This window comes from Grammomys surdaster, unplaced genomic scaffold (assembly GCF_004785775.1).
Source record: "Grammomys surdaster isolate TR1022 unplaced genomic scaffold, NIH_TR_1.0 126391, whole genome shotgun sequence".
Classification (NCBI taxonomy): domain Eukaryota; kingdom Metazoa; phylum Chordata; class Mammalia; order Rodentia; family Muridae; genus Grammomys; species Grammomys surdaster.
Window position 1 is genome coordinate 5846534 of NW_021621185.1, and position 12738 is coordinate 5859271.

A 12738-nucleotide genomic window follows, 5' to 3' on the forward strand; every position below is an offset into this window, starting at 1 on the left:
TTGTTTTCAAATATTTAAATTCATTTTACTTTAATTGTCAGATATCAGGTGAGTTTTCAGCAGCATCTGACTCTGTTAATATGGCTTATCCAGTTATGAATAATTTGTTAACAGCAGTTGTATATTTTATATTGGCTTATACTTTAAAGACTTATCAATGATGCATCATATATATCATATATCAATATATCTAGGATGTATGCATATTTAGTTTATGTGTGTCTACATATATACATTCACAGATACATTTTTGTATATCAATTTGTAAGATGTTTCTTGCCTTATGCATTTTCTTTGTCTGTGGAGACAGTTTTTTTCTCAAATACTGGTATTCAGGTGTTTGCCATCATGCAGAGTTAGTCATCCCCAATTTTAGAGACTATGGAGATTAAGAGTAATCCAAGGACTTGGCGTGAGAAAAGGACAGAAGCAGAGTTCAAAGGTAAGATTTTATGGTAGAACTGAGAAGTTTCTTCTTATTTTCTTTTTGGTAACTTTATGACTTAAAATACAGATTTCTATTCATTTCCTAACAGAATACTGAAAAAGTCATCATGGTACATTTTGCAGACAAAGAAACATACTGAATAAAAATGCTTTGTTGTGGTCAAGGTTTATAATAAATTTATTAGTAGAAGTGTCAGCTCTTGAATTCATGACATAATACTTTAAAATCAATACTTTTACCTTGTGTATTTGACTAAGAAATGTTACTATGAGATTGAAAGACTAAACTTTTACTTTTGAATGAAAATTAGTAATTTACTAAAAACATCCCCAGTCAAATAAAAAATAGTTTCATCTACAGCTAATATACAGAAATAGACACCTGAGATGTACATTTACACTTTAAAGTCAGTCATGTATATATCTATTATTATCTATTTAATGTATATGGCATATAATAGAGTCACATAAAGTAAGCCCCTTTGAAGAGTTTAGAAGCAGCAGGAGAGGACAAAGGGAAGGAAGGGCAATCTGGCAATCAGTAAAGTTCTTGAAGCAGTAATAGAGCGCTTGGTGCTTTTGCCTGCAGTGTGGCCATGCTTGCCTTTATAGCAAACAAGGATTTGTTTGCCTTCACAGTTTACTTACTCAAAATATAATTTAGAAAAAAATAAGGCAAATGTGTCCTCGAAATAAAGGAAAAAAGGACTTTCTTCTGAAGGTCTTTGTAAAGGTAGTTTTTTTTGCAACAACGATCAGTTTTGTTCTTATATGTCATACTTTTTTTTTGACAATAAATGTATCATTATATAACATAAATCCTCATAAGGAATTTAATAATATTTTACAATGTCTTGTGTGTCCAACACACACAAAAATCATGAAGCTGAAAGAAGTGTTTCACTTACAATAGAGCTCGAATACTCAGTGATCAATAGAAACCTATCGCCCTCTTTGAACCCTCCATTCTCGTGTTGACTGCTGTTTTTAAAGGAACATGATAGGCACATGTACTTATGCTTCTTCTAGACCAATATCCCTCAAAGACTTCTAATTGCATTTCCAGTGAGAGGTCCTGTGATGGTTTGTATATGTTCAATCCAGGGAGTGACACTATTAGAAGGTGTGGCCCTGTTGGAGTAGGTTTGTCATTGTGGGTATGCTCTGTAAGACTGTCATCCTAGATGCCTGCAAGCTAGAATTCTGCTAGCAATTTTCAGATGAGGATGTAGAACTCTCAGCTTTAGCTATACCATGCCTGCCTGGATGCCACCATGTTCCTACCTTGATGATACTGGACTGAACCTCTGAAAATGTAAGCCAGTCACAATTAAACGTTGTCCTTATAAGAGTTGTCTTGGTCATGGTGTCTGTTCACAGCAGTAAAACCCTAACTAAGACAGCTCCCAAGAACATGGAAGAAGTTTCTGGGGGAAACAAACAACAGAGATGTCGCTTAATGGTCCTAATGGTCAATAACATGGAAACTGGTTTCCCCACTTGAATTAGAGAAAAGCAAATACTATATTCCAATATTTTCAAATCCAATATTACCATTGGATTTTTAAAAAAAGGAGCTGTATTTATTTACTTATTTTCTTTTGTGTGTTTGTATGTGTGTGTGTGTATGTGTGTGTGTGCATATGCATTTGTGTATGCACTTGCTACACCATGTGTGTGGCAGTCAAGAGTCAGGAGAACACGCAGCAGTTCCTTTTTGACTTCCACCACACAGTTTTGAACTTAGATTTTCGGGCTTGGCAGCAGGCATTCTTCATGACAGAGCCAGGTTTCTGGGTTTTACTGTCAGGAGAAGTGTTTTGTTCACATCTATATTTTTATGTGTTGTATTTTAAATGTTCTGGATACTCTATTCTTGTTTGCTATTTAGGATCTAATTTTCTTTCCAAGCACATGTCTTGAAGCTGAGTGTGTGTTTTAACAAGGTTCGTGGACTCTGCTCTAACAACAGTATAAAACTTCAATAAATTGAATTGGTTCTACTTCTTTTTGTTTGTTTAGGTTGTTTATTTAAGATGCTTTCCTCGTTGTGAAGGCCATAAAATGATTTTTCAAATGTTCTTCTAAAAGTACTAAAATTTCAGCCCTTCTTTACTTCCAGTTGTTTTGAGCTGATTCTGTTTATGGAACGAGAAGGAACATAAGTGCCCTTCACTCAATTTTTGTATCTACAGTGAGCTATGACATCATTTTCTACACAGATGGTAAAGAGACCAAATTTTATTATACAATCTCTTCTTTCCTTACTAACCTGATTCGTTTAGTATTTGTTTGCATGTAAAAAGAACTATGTATACAAAAGCAAGTTTCTCTTCTCTTCATTAAATTTCACTGTCTGTTGAAAAGCTCCACTCACCTTTCTCTATTTCCCAGCCCCGACCCCAAATTGTCAGAGACCTCTTAGCTCTTTCCACTCTCATGGATGGTTCAGAATCTTTTATCCCCAAGTTGCATGAGTGGTATTGCCTAGATGTTGAATTGTCCTCACACTAACTTTGGAGACTCAGTTATGTATAAAAAGTGTTTTTCAGACTTCTTAGTTTCAGAGAAAATATAACTTACTGTTACATGTGTTTTCTGGCATGTATAATTTTGCACTTTATTTGTATATTTCTAACACATGGTGATGTTGGCTTTAGTAGCAGTGGTGATATGTGCGTGTATCTGTGTGTGTATGTAGGTGTGTGTATGTGTTTACTGTTTGTGTGTATATGAATGTAGTGTGTATATGTATGTACTGTATATGTGTGTGTATTGAGTGTATGTGTGTACGACATATATGTGTTGAGTGCCTATGAGTTTATGTGTGTGTGTGTGTGTGTATGTATGTGTGAGAGAGAGACAGAGAGATAGAGGGAGACAGAGAGACACAGAGAGAGACACACACAGAGAAAGAGAGAGAGAGACAGAGAGAGATAGAGACAGAGAGAATTTATTGCTTTGAGAGGTGTTAACATAAGTCTTTCCTGGAGACATGGATAGACTCTCTAGCCTTTTAGAAACAAAGTCTGGTTAAGAAAATTATCAAAGATAAAATATGAGACTCAAGATTTCCTCTGAGAACTTTCCCAGGTGATATCAGACATTTTCTTACTTTAAACGCAAACTTAATCTTCTATTATTTGTTTAAGCTTTTGGCTGTCAGAAAAAAATTATGAAAGTGATAAATTTTCTCTGGCATGAATTTATTTTCAGTCTCCTGATCCCAGTGCAGCTCTCTGACTTAACTTAATTCTAAGTCAGAGAATTGGTCACAAAACCCCTAACAACTAATTATGATCGCCCTCTGACCACTTATTATAAAATAACTATTGGTACATTTATGGTTTGCTTCTCTGTGATGCAATTATTTCTGTCTAATTCACATAGCACCATGATGACCAATTTTTAATTGATTGTCTTATTTGTTTATATTTCAAATGTTGTCCTCCTTCCTGGTCCCCTCTTCATGAGCATGCCACCCCATATTCCCTCCCCTTTGCCTCTAAAAGGGTACTCCTCAACCTACCGACCCATTCCCTCCTTACCCTTCTAGTATCCCCTTACTCTAGGGCATCAAGCCTCCACAGGACCAAGCCCATACCCTCTCACTGAGGCCAGACAAGGCAATCCTCTGTTACATATATAGCAGGGGTCACAGATCAACCAATGTGTACTCTTTGGCTCGTGGCTTAGTCACTGGGAGCTCTGGGGGTGTCTGATTTGTTGTTGCTTTGTTCTTCCTATGAGGTTGCAATCCCCTTCAGCTCCTTCAGTCCTTTCCCTAACTCTTCCACTGGGGTCTGTGGGCTCAGTCCAATGGTTGGCTGTGAGTGTCCGCACATGATGACCCTTTTTACATAGTATGATTCTATTTACCATGTCACAGGTTCATAGTGAGATGTCATGCTTATGCTGAAACATCCATTTTTACCTAGGAACATGGACCTACATTAGTTTCCCACTATGACTGCTCTTTCCTATGGACTTCTAAAGAAGCTTTATAAATGATTCATGCAACAGATATTATTGGTATGAAATGGAATTTTAACAGTAATAAACAGTGGAGTCATACAAGATGAGGGTAGGGAAAACTCTCCAACTGACAAATATCTGGCAGCCTTGGCTTGAGCAGTTTGGCTGATGCTGCCCATGTTTGTGACATACAATCTTGTTTATTTCATGGGCTTGAAGAAAACTCTTTCTCTAAAAATTAATTTCTACGTAAATATTACTATGTGTTTCATAAGAAGTAAAATCATTTTTTATTTTTAAATTACTTGAAATTCATTCATTCATTCATTCACCCCCATCTCTCTCTCTCTCCACACATACACACATGTGCATACACACACACACACATACACACACACATGAATACACATACACACACACACGCATACACATACACACACACACACAGGCATGCAATGTGCACATAGTTTCTACTCACAGAACAGACTCAAAATTGTGTGAATTCTAAAGTTCATAGCAAGGGGCTTTGTTCTGCTTTAGGAGACACATTCTTACCTTTTAAAATTTCCCAATAGAATTTCCCAGAATAATAAAAAAAATTAGTCTTTCATAAAAGAGTAAAGAGTCTTCACTTTTCATTTTATCTACAAGGCACTATCTATAAATGCTCGTGTAGTTCCCATGGAAGAGCAATTTCATTTAGGATTCTGTGAATATGAGCATATATGTGTATAAAAAAAGTCACATAAAAATCAGTCAAGCTAACTTCTGATGAGTCAAACGCATGCATTTGGTGCAAAGACCCCTTGGTTCCTTGTTCTAGTTTCGAAGGCATTAGAGGTAAGCTCCCTAAGTAAATATTAATTATCTATACATATTTTTCTGACTTTTAAAAGTTTTTCCTTCTCCCAGTCCTGTCAACTGAATGGCAACATGTCATCTAGGTTTCTGATCATCTTACCTCCCTCTCCTCAGTGTTGGGACTACAGGTGTGTATCACCATGTCTCACTCTCATCTTGGCAGACAAAGCTTTAGTTGAGATTTTTTTTCAAAAGTAGACAAAAGACTCCCAGCTCTTGCCCGGTCCCAAAGCAACTCACATGGCCATGTAAAACACTCAGCATGTGATATCAGGAATGTAACTGGGCAGACTTGGATGTAATCCAGTAGCTTGATTTTGGTCCCACAGAGCACATATTATTTTGGTTTACATGAATTTATTTTGCAAAAATGTTTAAGCCTAAAACCCTGTCAGGGCAAATGTAACTATTTTTTTTCACTGAGTTAATTTTGAGGGACTCTAGTTCATATATATATATATATATATATATATATATATATATATATATATAGTGTGTGTGTGTGTGTGTTTTGATTACATGTGCTTGTGAATTACTAGTATGCTTGGTGCCTGTGGAAGTCAGAAGAGAACATCAGATCCCCACTGAGCTAGAGGTACAGAAGGCTGTGAGATGGCATGTGGGAGCCAACATCATACCTCAGTTCTTTGAAAGAATAGTCAGGGCTTTTATCTGCTGAGTCACCTCTCTGCCTCCTACTGCAACTGTTTCTGACAACTTTTTTTATTTGGAAGAAACAGACAAAATTTCTCCCTTGAAAACTTTAAAGAGCAAAAAGATGGCTATGGTACGTGTTTCCTCATCCTAAAAGCTAATGCTTCATATAATTCAAAAAATCATGACAGTAAAACAAGAAGTACAATTTTCCTAAAAGGGATATCTAATAGCACAGTTAGTTAATGTTAATGAACTTTGACTTTCTTACATCCTGTTTCAGGGGTGTTAACAAGTTGGAATGCAATTCCTTTTACATTTAGACAAATATAAGAGAGAATTCCCTCAGAGTAAGGTATGCTTATTTTCTATATAATCACATGTGCACTACTTTCTTTTTACATTTTTACATCTGAAACCTCAAAGCTCACCCCCCCAAGTGACGCGCTTTCTCCAAAAAGGCCACACTGCCTATTCATACCACTCCCTCTGGGCCTATGGGATTCATTTTCATTCAAACCACCACAGATCTGAAAAGGCATTTTCAAATATTTAAACATTTTTGTTTGTTTGTTTGTTTGTTTGTGTCTGTTTTTGATTTTTTTTAGGCTATGAGATGATGCAAAAACAACTTCTTGTTTTTTTATTACTATCCCTGGAAATTTGTTCTGTAAACACTACTGCACTCCAACCGAGAGCAATGATAGATTAAAAACTGATTAGACAAAGTTTGTAAGACAGTGCTTTCCCCAAAGAAAATGTATCCTAAGAAGCAATGTAGTAAATGATGCATAAACCAGGACCTTGGATCCCAGTATCTCTCCAGAGAGACAGTAACAAGCTGATTTGTGCAGCATATGAAGGAACAGGAGTCAAGCTTGTGGGCAAAACTACAGGCTCAACTCGAACCTTTCTTCATTTATCTTGCCCTATTACAAGACAAGAGTGACAATTAACTCAAGCTCTATTTGCCTTTTCAGATCTGTGATGGTTTGAATGAAAGTGGATCCCATAGGCCCATGAGGAGTGGTATGATTAGGAGGTGTGGTCTTGTTGGAGGAAATGCGTCACTGGGGGGTGGGCTTCGAGGTTTCAGATATTAAAGCCAGGCCCAATGCTCTCTATTCCTGCCGACTGCTGATCCAGATGAAGAACTCTTGGATCCTTCCCCAGCACCATGTCTGCCTGTCTGCCACCATGCTTTCCACCATGAAAATCATGGACTATATCTACGAACTGTAAACTAGCTTCAGTGAAATATTTTCCTTTCACAGCAGTAGAAGCTCTTGATACAAAATACATCAGAACTTAATGCTGTGCTGTTTAGATAATTTTCCTGGCCTTGAGGAACTTTTTGTCTTATCTTTGCTGCCATAATAAAGCCAGCACAAATAACCAGTATGGTGTTTAAAAGATTGCCTCTACTGGTTGATGGGCTTAGAAGCCCAGGCAATGGAAGAACTCCTCCAGGATAGATATGCAGTGACATTCTAGACCTTATCATAGCTCCAGATACTAAGGATGCAATCAGTTTGCATGTATTAAAATATGGAAAAAAAGAAGTGAGAATCATTCACCATTGCAAGGAATTTAATTCTTTTTTTGAAGCAGTATCTTTCTTCCATATAGTGATTCACCATAGTTGACTCCTGCTTATCCTCGGTCTCTGCTGTTATTGAAAAGTTGTCTCTTTGAGGCTAAATCATGAGTATGAAATGTCATTAGATCCATTAAGTACATGCATTCTACGGTAAGGACAAATGCTTCAGCATAGCTAGTCGTTTGTCTTCTTTATCATTTGCAGTGAAAAGAAATGAAAAATTGTTACAAAACATGGCATGTAGCTGTTACCACTGAAACAACCTGAATTGCTTTCTGAGAGTACTGTCACTGTTCTAATTCTTACTAAATGTTAAGCAAGTTTCTGTGCTAAAAATATATTGAGCTGCAACAGTGGATTAGGAAAGATGTTGTTCTAAATCCCATCTTCTAGTTTTCATTTAATGGGTCTAAATTCCTTGAAGTCTCAGATGTTAAATTGACTTTCAGAAATCTTAAGTTATGGTTCTGAATCCCTTTGGAGAAGTTGCTTATGAATATTAACTCTACCTTAGGATGCATTGTGTTGATCTGGACTCATTGGATTAGTGTGATGATGAATACTGGGCTCAGTGTGGAGAGTTTAAATATTCCGAAAAACAAACTCTGTATGATATTGTAAAATGTCTTGTAGCTTCATGTCTGATTTTGAAATGTTACAGTGCTTGCTTCTTGTCCCAGCATGATCTTCAGCGCAGTTGGGTAGTGCTTTTTTAAAGTAATACAAATGCATGAGTGTCAGAAATACCTTCAAATATTGAGGACTGCGTCTTTAAAGAGTGCATTTGGCATTAACAGCCCTTTCCAGCTAATGAGTTTCTCAAGTTACAAGAATAATGGCCTTTTTAATCTTAGCAAGAGTAATTAAACAGACATTTGTTATTAATGATGTTGTTAATGGTAGAAGATATTGAATTTTCACTTTGGATGTTACATTGCTGGAGAGTGATTGCTTCAAATATCAGATATATGAACAGATGAAGGTTTTAAAAGCACAGTGTCTCCTTAAGAGCATTGTAAGGCAATGATTATTTAAAACAGAGAAAACTACCTTTCCTTTCATTAATATCAGGAAAATGAAATACTTCGAATTGAGTTCCAACTAACTTTGATGAGCAGGGAATTTTAGGAATTCTGCTCATCAGTTGAAATGTTTAGTTGAAATGTTGTTTATTCTACTGAGACAGATGTGTATATCAGCAAGCTATCACTGAAGAAACAAATCCAATAGGATAATACAGATATTTAAGTAGGGATTTATTATGAAAATTGCTTTGAATCAGATTGGCTTCTGAGAAGCCCAAATGTGCTATTTCAAGCTTAGAAGCCAGGGCAGACTTTGGGTGAAAATGAGTCTCAATCTGGTTGACAATTGAAGTTGTTGCTGTTGTTAAGTCCTGGGTTGAGTTCCAAAGACCAATAATCACCCACTGAGGACAGGAGAAATATTGTATTTCAGCTATGACAGAGAATTTGCTCTCCAACTGTCTTTTTGTTAAATTTGACTTCTCATCAAGTTTGATGTTATTTATGGAGTTAGTTTAGAGCACTTTTGACAGGGCTGCCTCCCCATTGCCCAAGAAGGACAACCATTTCAGAGGGCAAGACTGATTAACAACACAACAGTTACATGGGCATTACACAGGAGACATTGCACTACCTTGAAGTATTGGAGATGATGGTTAAACCTTTACATTGACCATTGCTTAAGTAGCCACTCCTCTTGCTGGCTGAATAGCCCAAAGTTTTAAGTTAGACACTTAAGGCAGATGCAGGCTTACTGCCTCCCTTCGGCTAAATCCTTTTTCTCTGATTTTCACCATTACATATCTCTTTCATTAGTGTATCTCCATGAGTGGTAGAAGCTAGCTGTTGAGGCTGCTGGAGCTCTGGGTTTTGTATGAGAGACTCCCATAGCTGGTGATTCTCATGGTCTAGTGCCAAAACTGTGTATACAAGCCGTATTTTCTCAATCAGATGAAAAAAATAAAGAAGAAAATTTCTCTCTCTTGGACTGAACATTGAACAAAGAGCTAAGGCCCATTTGTCTCTTTGAGCCATTCTGTGATAGTGAAGGTGTCAAGCTCAGGATTAATATGATACTAAAGATATCATGGAAGTGTCTGATACCTAATCTAAAGTGTCTCAAAATAAATATAAGTTTGCTTCAGAGTTAAATATTATAGGAAGAATCAATGATGATATTATTTATTACAAGGATACGAATGGTGACTCTTTTAAACGAAAGATAAGTAATGCTCTATGATTCTGAGAATCAGGAAATTTCTATATATTTTTAGAAGTTATGTTGAGGAAATTGCATGATTAAGTTAGTATATATTGTCAGAAGCCATAGAATAGGTTTGTAATGAACTTGACTAAGGGTACTGGATCACAGAGTAGGTAAAAAGAGTTCACCGTCTCATTGTCATTTTGTCTGCACATGGGATCTAACATTTATGTGCCCAGAGGAAAAGAAAACCCCATTGCTACAATTGCTTTTTGATGTCTGGACAGTGTGCTAGCTCAACATGGGAAAGTGGAATGCTAAATTGTAGCTGTGGATGGTGAAGGGAGAGGTGAAGAGACCCCAGGATGGGGCATACTAGGACTCATAAGAGGATTATTCTGCAGAGAAGATCCAGAAGACTCACTTGCCATCGAAGGCATCAGGGCTTCACTGAGGAGGACATCCAAATCACTGAGAAGTTTGGTGATATCTCTTTTCCTTATGTCAGGAGAGGCAGTCACAGAGCCGAGAGCTTCAGGGGCTCATGGAATGATGTTTCTTTGAGGTGGTTGTATTGACACAGCTGTGTTAACTGCCAAACATCAAAGGGTGTAAATTATGCTAGGGGTTGTCAAAGTCAGAGACACCTAAGAAGACTGTATATGGTGTGGTGTTTACAAGGAAAAGTAATCTTAAGTGGAAAGGTAATGTTGACATTGTGTTTAGTACATTATAAAAACAAGTACTAATGAGATTAATGAGCTGGGAGTCTCAAATTCAGGTTCTCAGTGTCCAGCTACAGAATGCAGTGACTGATCCTTAAGAGTCCCCTTGAATTTCCTTTATTGTTTCCTCTGAAGGATCCAGAGAGATATTCACCTGGGTGCTTGTGTATTGAGGAATAGTAACACCAAACATTCCTAGAACTTCTTTGAACAGGATTTTAACTGCTGTTATAACTGGGAATCTGAAGGTTACAATGTTGCTGAGAGAATGGGAGGGCCACTAAGGTACAGAGATCTGTGGGACTCTTGCCAACGTTCACCTTAGCACAGGCCCATATGTTCTAGAGCCAATCTAATTTTTATTTCCTTATCCATCAAATATATAATTTAGAATAAAATACTCAAAAGGTGGCATAACCATAATTTCAATCTTAACTTACAGACTGAGAACTATTAGAATGGAGAATGACAATAAGTAGAATTTTGAACTGCCTCCTACAACAACTGAGAAAGGATTTCAGGAATTATATTACTGTCAAGAGCAAAGCCACTGGTTAGAATCATCTTTAAGAACTTGAAGGATACAGAAGTGTTGGTCTCTATCATATTGGTGCAAAACACATGTCTAATCCTTAGGGGTCTAGAGCATAGCTATGGCATTTGCAATAAGGAATTACATTCCTGTTGAGGAAAACTTCCAACAAGTTATAAGCTCTGGAAAAATCCATATGACCTGGGCTCAGTTGCATCTCGCAAGGAATTTAAGCTGACAAGAACTAGTAGAATTTCCCAAGAAATAACAAATTGACAAGAAATCTGGGCTAAAAAGAAAGCAGGATCACTCTGAGATGATGTAGACATAGGGAACAAGCGCTGTAAGCTCACTACTGAGCCCGCCCCCAGACCATGGAATGACTAGTTTCAGACAATGAAAAACACATGGACAGATAACTGCAGCATAGATGTATACCACTTAGACAACTTTCCAGTAACACCAACCTGGTGCATCAAATATGAGTGCAGCCCCTTGAGATCTGCTTTATTCTTTGACCTATAGAAACCTGAGGTCAGTGGAAAGGCACAAGCAGGACTCCAGGGCTTCCATATTCTACCTACTCTAAATTTATCTATTAGTGGTAACTGTGGTTAAAAACTTCTCAACAGTATGCTCTATTTAAAGCCCTTAGTGGCTAATTATCCTTTTATCTGGATCCCTTCTCTAGCTTTTAGAGCTGGGCCACAGCTTGAAAGCTTAGGGTTTTTTTTATGGTGCCCCTCATTCTTCTACCCTAAACTGTTCCCTGGCATTCTTCACAAACAAATGCTTTCACTTACTCCCGGGGAGGCTAGTAGTTGTAACACTATGTTAGCATTGGTTTTCTGGAGGATTTAACTATCATAGGTAATGAAGATATGAACAGTGAACCCTTTCCCAAATGTTAGAGAAAAAAGCTCTTCAAATTTCCCTTTATTTTCTTAGTAGATTATGTAGATGTAATAGATTCAAATTGTTTGTCCAGCTATTCAGTTGTTAGCAGTAGAAAGGCTTTCTTTATAAAAGCCCATGTGGGATTTTGAGGCTCAACCTAGCTGTAAAGAATTGGGACACAATAACTTCATTTTCTTTTCCATGTTGTGTTTCTATATTATTTCTGTCCCATATAAAGATGAAAGCCAGGACACCATGGGCCCAGGACTCTGCCTATATAGAGAAGCTACTTAGTCCCTAGAGCAGAACTAGAATAAAACAGTGTTGATTGATTAAATTGTAGAAAGTGATTGCACTTGAGAAAGACTGGCTTTTATCATTTTAGCACAGTACTCTGAGCTATTGTTTAGCTAACATTACTTAAATCTTGAACTGGTTTTGGCTTTCTCAATGAGTAGATATCCTTTAAACCAAAAGGTCAATGGGAAATTGTTTTTCAGTGAAAAGGAAACCCTTTCTTGGTCATGTTTGAGGAGAGCTCCCATAGTGACATAGTGACAGGGCGTGCTTCTTTTCTGTCTTTAAATATTTATTTCTTCCAAAGAAAAACAAATATTTAAGCAAAGCTTTAAGAGAACCCACCAAGCTCCAGATATGTGAGTTTTCAGAGGCTGGAGCTGTAAGCTTCTTGGACTGTGTGGTTCAGGCTGTCCTGAATCTGGTTTTCAGCCTTCACCTTCCTGAGGAGGTGACACCTGCATGAGGCGGTGGTCCCCTCTGCTTTTTCTCACCAGGGACATCAGCCATCTTGTCCTCAG